This window comes from Diorhabda sublineata, chromosome 2, assembly GCF_026230105.1.
Source record: "Diorhabda sublineata isolate icDioSubl1.1 chromosome 2, icDioSubl1.1, whole genome shotgun sequence".
Lineage (NCBI taxonomy): Eukaryota > Metazoa > Arthropoda > Insecta > Coleoptera > Chrysomelidae > Diorhabda > Diorhabda sublineata.
The window spans coordinates 9,609,735-9,622,394 of NC_079475.1; the positions used below are offsets into that span (position 1 = coordinate 9,609,735).

General features: G+C 30.2%; 1 protein-coding gene across 1 annotated transcript in view; it reads right to left on the reverse strand.

Annotated features, from left to right (window-relative positions):
- LOC130440591 (hemicentin-1) overlaps window positions 1–12,660 on the reverse strand; it is a 304,911-nt gene that overhangs the window by 198,082 nt on the left and 94,169 nt on the right. The window lies entirely within an intron of this gene.

Here is a 12,660-nt window from a genome sequence, read left to right on the forward strand (position 1 = left end):
TATTTCAAATGGTTGAGCTTTAAGGGGTTCATTCAAAGTTATAGGTATTGTTTTAAATGATTCATTTGTGTTATACTGATTATAATTTGAATTTTTATATTATTTTCTTTTCCCATTAGTTGAATAAACAAAGTTATGGATTATATTATTAAATTTCTTATATATATATTCTTATTAATAATAACTTTTTATTATTATAGTTTCTAAAAGTTTACTAATATTTAATTTTTATGTTTTACATATTTTTTATCCATTAATTCTAAATCTTATCTATTCTTATAACATAATAATAAAAAAGAAAGAAAAGTCTTTGTATAAAAATCCATTTTATAATTTCTTGAATTGCGTACCATTTCAACGAATGATAATATCTATTTTTCCAAAATTGTTCTTCTATTAAACTTTCATTTAGTTTAGCATCTAATTTTCTATTGAAATATTTTGAACTTATTTCATTATTATTTTTATCAAATTCTTTGTTAATTGTTTCATAATTAATAACCATTTTCTCATTTTCATTATTCAAGTCTCTTTTATTAATCATATTATTTTTATTTTGTATATTCAATATATTTGTATTTAATTCAGGTTTTATAAGATAACATTCTTTTTCTAATATATCATTATCTATTTTCATAACATCATTCATATCTTTTTCGTCCTTTGTCATATCATTATTTATTTCTTTTATTTCTCTGTTTAATTCTATTACATTTTCGTTTACTTCAATTTCATTATCCTTTTCATTCATTTTTATTTTATCTAATCCTGTATTGTTTAATTCCACTTTATCAAATAATTCTAATTCTCCTTTTGTATCATTATTCATTTGTTCTACCATTATAATATTTTCTTCTGAATTCTTGTCTGTTACATTTAATTTCTCTTTTTCTTCTTTATCAAATATTTTACTAAGATCTAGTTCTACTTGTTCATTTATTTTTTTACAATGATTTAATTCTGATTCTTTGATTTTTATTAATTTTTTAATTTCTGGTGAGGAATTATTAGATGTGAAATTTATTTCAATTACTTGTTCACTGGGTTTTGATTCGTTAATTTCTATAAAATTTTCAAAATATGTTAAAGCATCATTAGGAGTAAAATTTATTTCTTCTATGTTTGATTCTTTTTCCGAGGCTCTTTCCGAAAATTTACGATTCGATCATTATCTTCGTCGTGTTCAAACAAATGGTGAAAATCAATTATTTCTTCTTCTTCTTCTTTATTTTTGTAATTATTATTATATAGTTCTTCAGAAGTAAAATTCGGTTCATTTCGTGATTTAATATATTTGTTATTATTTGTATTATTATTATTATAATTATTATTATTATTTATACGTCTACTTGGTCTGTCAGAAAAATTTCTTGATGTCGTTGACATCGGTTCAGGTCTAGGTAAACGATTTACAGGTATTTGGTTCGGGTGGAAAACATTTTTCCTAGGACCAAATACTTGCGCATTCGTTGGGTAATTTTGTCTTCTTTGCGGTATTGGATTTACGTTTATAGGTTGACTAGGGAAATTATTATTGTTATTATTATTGTATCTTTCATTATAATAGTTATTATTATTTCTATCATAATTATTATATCTATTATAATTGTTATTATTAGGTTGTCGGTAGAAAGAATTATAATTGTTATGTTGATTGTTTCTATTATTTCTTGATGGATTCATTTGAACATTAGTATTATTATTATTATATTTAACTTTAGGTTCGTAAAATTGACCATAAAGTTTTTCGAAATTTTCAAACTCGTCTACATAAGCCATAGCGTCTTCCAGAGAATTAGGCTTTTTTAAGTACATATTGTTACGTCTAACGCCTGAACATCCCGCAATAAAGGTGTTCAAAGCTGTTTTCTCACAGTGATTAATTTGACATCTTTTATCGATTTCTCCCAAGTTTAAATTATTACTTATAATTTGTATAGTCTGACTTTTTAATAATTGCAATCTGTTACCAAATGCTATCAAATTTTCATTTTTAAATGGTCGTGTTCTTGTTAATTCTTGTAAAATACAATCCAAATCACGCCTATCTGCAAAACATTGAATCAAGGCTTCTTTTAATTTAAACCATGTATTCAACTCAATTCTATTTCCCACCATTAACTCGGCTTTATCTATTAATTTTTCTTGTATGCATTCTAATACGTGATTATTAATATCTTGATCATTATAGACTGAATACGTCTCTATAAGGTTCTCACATCGATTTATAAATTTATTTAATGTATTTTTATTTCCATCATAAGGTTTAATATTTTCTAATTTTAATTTAAATAAATCCCAATTTAGGGTTTTTGGATTTGACGTTGCCATTTTTATATATTCTGGATTATCTTTTAAGTTTAATTCACTGAATGTATTTAATAATTTATCAAAATCGTTCATAAAATAATATGTTTAAAATTATTAAATTATCTCTTCCCTATTCAAAGTTTTGATAAGGATGGATAATAAGGAATCAAAATAATAAGGAGACTTGGCACTTACAGCTATCTGAAGTCCTGTCCCTCGTTGAGTACGTAGATCTAGTGCTGAGGTACTGGAGTACTTAGCCGGAACTTTATCGCACTTTGCGTAAACTCGCGACCGCACTAATCCTACTGACTGCGCCAATTATATATTTCGGGTTTCGAAATATATTTTTAAAAAACTTTATTTTTGAATATTTATATGAATACAATTAATCTCAAGATCGAACTAATTATAAACATTAAATATCATCGAATTGTTTACAAACATCTTATTTATAGTAAAATAGTGCTGATACATGTTTACGTTATTTCATACAAAAATAGAATAAATGCTGATACATGTTTATGATATTAGATACAATGGTATTGTTTTAAAAATGTCCTTCAGAAATTCTTCGCATGTAACTCGGAACACGTTTTTTCTATTTATCTTTTGTTAGTCACAATCTCGCAAGTTCGTAAATTAATCATTTGAAATTTACTATTAAACAATACAATATTTTAGAAATAAAGTGTTTTATCACTGAAAAAGGGAAAAATATTGTAAAAAAACAGTTATAAATTCTTAGGGACTATTCACACATATCCATGACGGAACTGCACTCTTGATTACAGTCTTTCGTAGCCTTCGGTGATGTACGTGATAAATTTTTCTTCGCCATTCACACCTCCTCGTGATTAAACGTGTCTGCTCGAGTTATCTCAGTTTTCTCCACAATGAATTTCAGGTATTTGGGGTCCTCCATATTGTAAAGAACTGGTTCCCGAACCAACTCGATGAGTAGCTTGTTGTTCATATTAAAAAATGAGGGACATACAAAATCTCATTTTCACTATGGAGAGTGTTTGACTACTTCTTTTACTTGTGTGGATTGACCTTTTAAGTAAAGACACATATTTAATTTCTGAACCCAATAGAAAATCCTAAATTCATGAGGTAATACTGAATGTAATTGAAATTTCAATGAATATATTTTAGTTCACTTCTCTCGGAACAGGGAAAAATCCACACCACATACAACAACGTTTTTCCACTTGCCAGCAATAGTTTATGTTTTCCAGATTTTCCAGATTTTTTCTTATACTTTCCTTTTCTATTTTTCTTATTTATCGATTTTGAAACGGCCGGTGACATCACAACATCAACTGTTCATTTCTAAACGGATCAAATTTTATTCCACTAATAAGTAAACTTGTTAACTCACCATTAACGCTATTGTTAAGCTACTAGCATTCTTCCGAAAGCCATTTTTTTTCTATACAACACTGCGTGAATTTATCTCCAGGTCTTCTATAGATTCTACCAAACAGACACACTCTCTATTTCGTTTGAGAAGTGAATTGAGCGCCATGGTTTATCAGTCTAATTAACGTGTTTTCTAGTAGATATAATTTCAAAGCTAATTCCAAGATTTAAGTAAGATAAATACTATTTCGTGTTTAGTTTTTTTCCCAGTGACAAGCAATTGAAAGAATGTCAACTAAGTAGATTGTTTTTGCTCACCAATGTATTTAAATGAGGCTCCAACAATCATAAAATTAGTAAAAAAAATAAATTAGTGAGTTGAGTATTAGTGACTAGTTAAGAGATAAAATTAGTGTCAGTGTTAGTAATAAGACACGCAGCAAGTGTATAAATTGACTCAACACATCGTACTTACCCATTGCATACATATTGTAATGCATACATTACATTTTGAAATTTCAATGTATACATATTTTTGCAAAGATTTGTGCATATAATATATGCACATGAACACTTTCTTGTTTTTTGATCTTGAATCTACCTTAAATACTGCTATTGAGTGAGTTAGCCCCAATAAATATGTCGCTCTTGACTTTTTTTTTCTCCAAATAGGTCTATAATTATTAGTTATTACTTCATAATTTTTAAATCAAAATATATAGATAACAGTACACAGTATCTAGTTTTACCAGAAGTACCTTTTTGATGTGAAATTTAATTATTTAATTTATTTAATTCATTGGATGTATCAGCTTCCAAAACATATTCAGCAAAATCGTGAATGATGTATAGAAGTTTTTTTCTTGAACGTCCTTTATCTTGAATACGAATCGCGAAACGAAAATATTTCCAACCAGAAAACCTCAAATATTTTTCTCTACCATCTTCTTCTGAGCTTCTTTGTATAAATGCAATATATCTTGCTAAAAAAGCATTTTATGTTGGTTTTTAGCTATAAGCTCAAAATTTATAACTCACACTGCTCCATATTTAACTGAATTGATGCCAAAAGGTTATAAATGTTTGATTTCATTACTAAAAAGCCAATAGTCAACCGTAGAGCAAGTAGCACGCCCGAGCTTACAACTAATAATTACTGCTCTGTCGCTTGTATTTCAATGCTCTGTTAAACCGATGTCCAACCACATTCAGGACATTACTATTATGTCCTTGTTATTTGCTCTCGTTGAAAACTAATTAAATACTACGTTTAGTAACAAGGATAATCCGAATAGGAAGTTGCGAAGTAGAGTACATTTCGCTACGTACGGCCAAGGGTATAAACTACTATGTTTTCATTAAGTACTTGTTAGGAAAATATTTCTAGTAGTTTGTTATATACCAGACGAATATGTTAGAGCAGACCAACAAAAAAATAACATAACATACCAGAGGTATTTATTTTGTTCTGAAAAGTTTGTCTGAAAGGTAATGCTAGCGAAACTTAATTCATATTTAATCGATTTCTTCCATGGTAGGTTCAGCACCTCCAGCTCCTGGAGAGCCACCGGTTCCCGGAACTCCGTCAGCTCCTTGATACAGTTCTTTCTGTGTTCATACTTTTCTTTATCTTCCAATTGATTAGCGTCAAACCAAGCAATAACCTGATTGCATTTCTCCATAACTGCATTCTTGTCACTTTCGCTGATTTTGTCTTTAATTTCATCTTACTCCATGGTGTTTTTGATGTTGATGCAATAAGATTCTTGGGGAACACCACGTGGAGCAGAAGGGATACCTGTGATCTAGAATTTACCAAATAGATTCATTCAATTCTATCTAAATAAATCGGCGTTGAGCTCTTCAATTCTGGTTCTCGTGATCGAAGTGTAAAAATCGATACCTTCGAAAAGAGAATCAATTTCGATAATGGCTAGAGTGGATGAGAAAAGTGTGCGTTTCGCCCTCTAGCAACTGCTAGTCACATCTTTCTTATATATCCTCTTGAATTCTTTCAAATCTTTTCTGGTGACCCCTTAAACTCTTCGTAAATACTTTATTTCTGCTCCTTGAATTTTGCTTGTCAAGAAAATTTCTTCCACTATAACGTATAAGAAATAGTCGGATTATTGATATTCATTCATATACGTCCATTCTGATAATTTCTGTTATTTCTTTTCTCCTCAACAAATATCTGGTTAACGCTTAACGAAGTATAATTGCCTTGCTTATTCTTGCATTCAGTTTCTTTATTTGCTTAGCTCTGTATCTCTATGCATAATTATTTAAAACGGTCCAAACATTTCAAGTTTATTTCATATATTTCGATAATGAGCTTCATTAGTTTAATATTCATACTGTTATTCTGTTTTTTGATTTCAATAACTGCTTCCATGCTACTGAATGATGCTTCATCATCGGATTGGTCATAATTTCTCTTCATTTGTTTAATTCAACTCCAGCTTCTCATTTTTGTAATCTATAAAACCGCGTTAAACATTTTCATTTGTTATCAGTTTTTTCTCTAATTTCTGTTTCAATGTAAATACCACTTCTTGTGTTCTTTTTCCTCTCCTGAAACTGCTTCGAAATTAATCAATTTCCCCAACTCTATTTTTTATAATAGTCTCGTGGATTAAATTACCTCGCTCAGAAATTCTATCTTTGTATATATTATCATATTTCTTCAAATTTTCATTTCTTAGACCTTTTGATAATCATGTTTATGTTTCTTAATTGTCTTGATTTTAGGTTTTTTTTAATAATTTTTGAAAGAAATACATCAAATATATCAAAATATTTTGATAAATACTAAAAGAAAAGTCAATTTTATCTTTCTTTGAAAAATTATCAAAGGAAACTAATTTTGAAACAGAAGAGACCTAAAATCAAGAAGGTTGAGACATAAATACTATCATATTATGAAAATACTTTCGGCATTGATTAAGGTTTTGGTCAGTGTGAGGATTTATTTCTATTTCCTCTTCACTACACATTTAACCCACAACAACCCTTGATCTTTGTGTCCCCCATCATTGATTCTGCCTCATCTTTGATTCATGTTCAAACTCAAATTTTCTTTGTCAACTACTATTGGAAGAAAAGAGAATTATTAATCTTGCAGAAATTAATAATAGTGGATTTTGTGAGAGAAGAATCAAATTTCAGCTCACCTGGTCGTAGACTACCACTCCATTAAAAACTTATGTTAAATTTTTCAAACAATTGAGAACCAAATCATCAAGAAATGAGTTGCTTTTTTCAGTTAAATTATTGATTATTTCTCTGAATTCGGCTCTAGTTGTAGCAGATCAAGTTTCAAGTTGATTATTCATTCAATTTATTTCCAAGAATTTCTCGAGTCCCTTCACCACACATCGTTAACATAATTATGTAGTCAATAATATACCAGGCAGAATGAGCATTTAAAGGGTAAACTATAATCCGGGTCAAAACATCCAACACGATTCGGTGCTCCCTGGAGACGGTAAACGGTCAAAGGGTCACTAATTTATAACACGATTTATTTGCTATAACACGTGAATATGAAATCTCAACATAGATGGATGAACAAAAATTATTGTGGTTTGATCTTGAAGCCAAAAAAACGATTATATTGATTCGAAGAGTATACAGAATATTCTCACTTCACCATAATTTTGGGTATTTGTTGCTCTGTAAGAAATTTCCGATATGCGATATTGTATGTACCAGGTTTGTCAATAAAGTCATATATCTACGTTCATATTTTACATAAGCGGTTCAAGGATGGAATGTTAATTGACACAACATTCTCATCTCATCACACAAGCATAGGGAGGTCGGGTACCAACTTGTTCTAGCCAAATATTGTCTGTAAATCTCTAATAATGAAGCTTTTTTCTTTAAATGTAATTGGATTTGGAAATATCGGAGCCAACTCAGGTATAATACTATTTTCCAATAAACCTAAATACTCCGGATCACTCAATCACTAATTACATTCAGTTTTTCAAGATGTTGGCTATGGGATTCACGCAACCAACTTAGATTGTTAAGTGATCAGTATCTACATGCCGATTTACGTTTCCATTAATACAAAAAGTGGCCTTATCGCAAAATTTACAGAATCTTAATTTAAAAAATTTGGATCGTTCTGATTATAAAATTTTTCCACCATTATGTCTGCAAACTTTAATCAAATCGTCATCTGATAACTCTTGAACCAACGTTACCTTGTATGGATATAAATTATTATCAAGTGAAATTTTCATCACAGATATTAGTGAAATATCAAGTTCCCTGGTTATTTGTCTAGTACTCAAGTGTGGATCGTCTTCTAAAAGACCTCAATCATCTAAAGATTTGTTTTCAGTTGATGCAGTTTTTCTGCGCTCTGATTTCGTTAAACTCTTTTACTAATTCACTGACAGTAGATCTTGTTATGGGATTTCGGTTAGGACATGAATTATCAAATATATTACAAGTCTCCTGTTGACTTCTATCGGCATATCTTAATAACACTAAAGTATCAATTCGATCTTTTTCAGATACATTGTGACTTTCAAATTTCTAGCAGTCATAGCCACCTAGAAGACTAAGTATTTTTAAATGATCTCGAAAAGCTAAAAATATACAGAATGATCTATTTCAAATAACAGATTTCATTATTTTTTCGGAAAAAGGAAATATCTGACAATAATGTAAATATCATCATAATACTGGCCGTTGTACAAAACTCTTGTAAACAAAAATTAATAAAAGTCGTACAAACCGTTTCCCGGATAATTGAGGCGTTCTATACATAAAACTCACTCGGTATAAATATGTTGATGTTATATATCTAATTGTTACCAATCAAGAAAACTATTTAAAAGGTTTTTTCTATAGAATTAGTATAAAAAAGTTATGTATCCAAACCCCTTGAAGAGCTCTCTATGTGATCTCCCGCGAACACATGTCTTAATAAATTGTTTGTATCCAAATATTGATAACTACGATAATTGTTAAAACTATGCTTCAAGACATCCTAATACCAGCCGATAAGTAAAAATAATTCCTCTTCTGTATCATTCCTAATAAATATATAAAAAGAAGTAACAGAAGTAGGCACATTTACATTTAATCGTCCCATATATATTCTCGTACGAAATGACTGTATTATGGTATATCATTTTTCTTGTTGGCTTGATTCCATCGTGAAAATGGTATCAGTATTTCCGCATACGAGTTCTTTTATTAAAAATTTCGACGGTTCATACAGCTCGGAAAGAAAATCCGGAAATGTGCCAAGACATCGCGTGTAGCCCCCTTATATCGGCTTACGTTGAAGAAGGGTAATCAACCACGCTGTTCTAAATAACATGGTGTTATGAAGGAACGTAATTGAATATCTGAATATTTTAAGCATGAACGTTATACAAAACATCATGTTGGGAATTGTTAGAAATCAATTACAGAGTTTTGCTTTTATGTTGGTAATTTGATTTTTGACATAATTTCACAGCTGAATATTGTTGTAGAGTAAATATTTGAGGGAAATAACTACCTTGGATTCGAACATGTACATCACACGATATTCGTTATCCAGATTAAAACACTCATTCATTTTCAGTAGATTTTCATAAGACATTCAGTTTGATGATTGAAAATGATTGTATTCAATAGTAATCGTTTTCAAAATAAGCAAAATAAGTCCTGGACGATTAAAAGTATACGTATATCTTCAAGGAACATGCGATCAAAACGGTAATAGCTATACCAAAAAGGATGAAGTCTTAGACGATTAAGTGCTCCAAGTCCAAGCCAAATTCAAATATTAGACGAGGTAACCATAATGTTTTATTGCCCATTCCTGGAGTCATTAGAGATAAGGAAAAAACTTCCTCACCATCAGAGTATACACAGTCTATTTTTTTCCAATGACAACATTGTTGTTGATCGTAAACTACACAAATATTCACGTTAAGCCATGCTAAAATGACGGATTTGAAGACATTCATTGGATTGCTTCATCATATAGGTGTACTAAGAGGCAATATACAATCATGTACAGACGATGATAGGATCAAAATTCGCGATTTAATTTGAAGTTGTAGGGATTTATTCTTGGGAGATGCTTTTTTAGACAATACATCCCATCGAAGCCAAACAAGTATGGTTTCAAAATGTATGCCTTGGTTAACGCGAAAATGTTTTAGGTACGCCCTGAACCAACTGTTCATTCAGGATGTTTTTCATTTTCAAGTACAAAATTTTTTCGTTTAGGCCGATTATTTAGTGGCCGAGAGTGAATGCTCACAATAGAAATTATCAATTCGTGAGTTAATCAGATTTATATAAATAACGAATTTTCATTTTTGAAATCAACTTGACCTATTTTGGAGGAACATAAAGTGAAAATTTGATTCAAAATACTACATAGATCCTAGAAACTTGAAGAGATAGTTTAGTTCTCATTTAGAAAGTGTAGTTCTCTTTGGAGGAATTGACCAGATTCTTCAGTTTTTGTAACTACCTTGAGAAATAACTAACAGGACAAGATGCTGGATGTGGCTCGTGGGCTGTAGTTTCAGGATCCTCCACCATGATCCAAAAATACAAAAGTTCAGAAAATAACCTACAGATGTTCGGAAACAGAATTTAATCAGGTGGTAGTAATATGACGGAATAATTTCAAACAACATTCTTGCTATTTCTTTTAAATTCTTTCCAAAAAGAGGCAAATTCCCGTCCAATTAGACGCGCGAACTTAGAACGAGTGCCCATATCGGAGGAACAGCAACATTTTGATTCTGATTCCGAAGAAAAAATATTTTCATTGGGAGCTCGTAGCTGAATCACGTCAACAATAGGTGAGCAGTTTACAAAGATTCAAAATCTTTGAAATCGGACCATTAAAATGTCTTTACTGACAACACAGTCTTGCAAGCTACTGCCAGTCACAGGAACTCATGACTGTAATAAATTAAGTTCGTTTTCGTTCTATTTCAATTCAAGAGTATGGCCACGAAGCAGAAATTTGTGTTGTATATTTTGAATATTTGGACACTTTTTTAAGATTCTATATTAATAATAAAAATCAAATGTTTTACATTCGAAATTTCCACCGAAAATTGAAGGCGACGTTCGAAAATTATGAATTATGAAAATTTCGTTTCGGTGTTTCGGATTAAGATCCGCAATCAGCTGCTAGGTGATGTATCTGATCCAAGTTCCTAGTTTCCAAATAATCCTAAATTGTCATCAGGAGAATATAATTGTATAAAAGAGTGATTAAATCCATTTCCAAATCGAATTCCATGGAATTTAAAAGTATAAAGTGTTAACAAATTTTGCAGCAACTACCTATTGCGTCTTCTCCAAAACTATAGCATAAAATTTGTCTCGAAAAGTAATTTTCATCTAAAAAAATCAATTTTGGAATTAACAGAGTTGCTCTATATTATTTCATTTGACTTTACAGATCTTTTTCGAGTACGAACTTTGAATTAAGCACTCACGAAGAACATAATCAAATGAGAAATTACAATCCTGAATAAACGACTTCAAAGGAAATGGGACCTAATCATTATTAATTAAAATACTTGGGAAAGATTGAAGTGCGCTGGTATACGACGGGTTTTTGATAACAAGAAAATACTTTTGGATTGAATTTAAAATCAATTATTCCTTAATATCACAATATTGTACGTTAAGGTACAAGATTTAATAGTTACAAGAAAATAACAGAAAGACGAAGAGAACTAATAAATATTCAAGCCATGTGCCTCTTGGAACAAAGAGAAATAATTCATTAGAAATGCTTGAATAATTTGAAAAATAATTTAAACCGGGTGGTTCCTAGACTTGATGCAAAAAAATTCGGGAGTGGGTAGATGACATGACAAAGAAATTTTCGTACGAAGGGTTATAAGCATTTGAATTTGGGAAATCAGAATTTCGAACATAATGAATTTTTGATAAATGATTACGTATGACTTTGAAGTGAATTTGACGGTATAAATAATTCTACACTACTATCCGAAGATCAGAGAGTGGCTCATGCCCAATTGTTAACAATCCGTACAATCTAAAGATAGAAAAAAATGATTTTTTTGAAATTGATCAACTTTCCCTATTCGAATGAAATATTTCTATTATATTTGTTTGAAGGTACACTCTATTTGCAGTATGGAAAAATGAAAACAAAATTTTGTTTGCTTTTTCATCCCTTGGACGATGATTTATGCTTCTATGGAAAGCGTAGAAAAATGGTTTGGAAAATATTATATGAGATCAAAAATAAGTATTTTAAGCTGCCATTAGGTACAGCAATGGTAAATGCCTACATTCTTTATATACTTTAATATACCAAAAATAGGTACAAGTAACGTAAATGTAGCACGAATTAACAATTTTAATAAATATTATTTGAATTATGTTGAAAAAAATTAAAAACGAAAAACAAACTAAGGTTTTTTGTTTTACAATTGGGGTTGTAAAAAACCAATGGTCCAACCAAACTATAAAACTTATTTAAATGCGGTCTATGGGGCGGTGGAGAACGTTTGAAATAAGATCATATAAGTGAAATAAGTCCACTTTGGGCTGTGGGGAAAATTCAGTTGCGGGTCTGTGGAACGTACCGAGGCTCAAGGTGTTAATTGATTTATTCAACAAAAAGGTACACCTTGTTTAATTCAATAAAATTTACTGTTCAAGATATAAGTAGATTCTTATATCGTTGTATATGCCAAAGAAACCGTCTGCCATGAAAATCATCATATATTGTAATTAGTCATAAAAAATATTTTTTGGGGGGATATCTTGAAAGCTTCGTATATTCTGTTGTACAAAAGGAACGAAATAATCGATTAAATAAACTTCCATTGTGTCGCTAGAGGCAAAATCTTGCAATACTCTTCCAGGTTTAAAAAAATTTACATCATATACTTCGGAAGTATTTACAAATGTTAGATGCTCACTTCGAATAATTATAATTTTTTTTGATTTGATAAGTTGTAA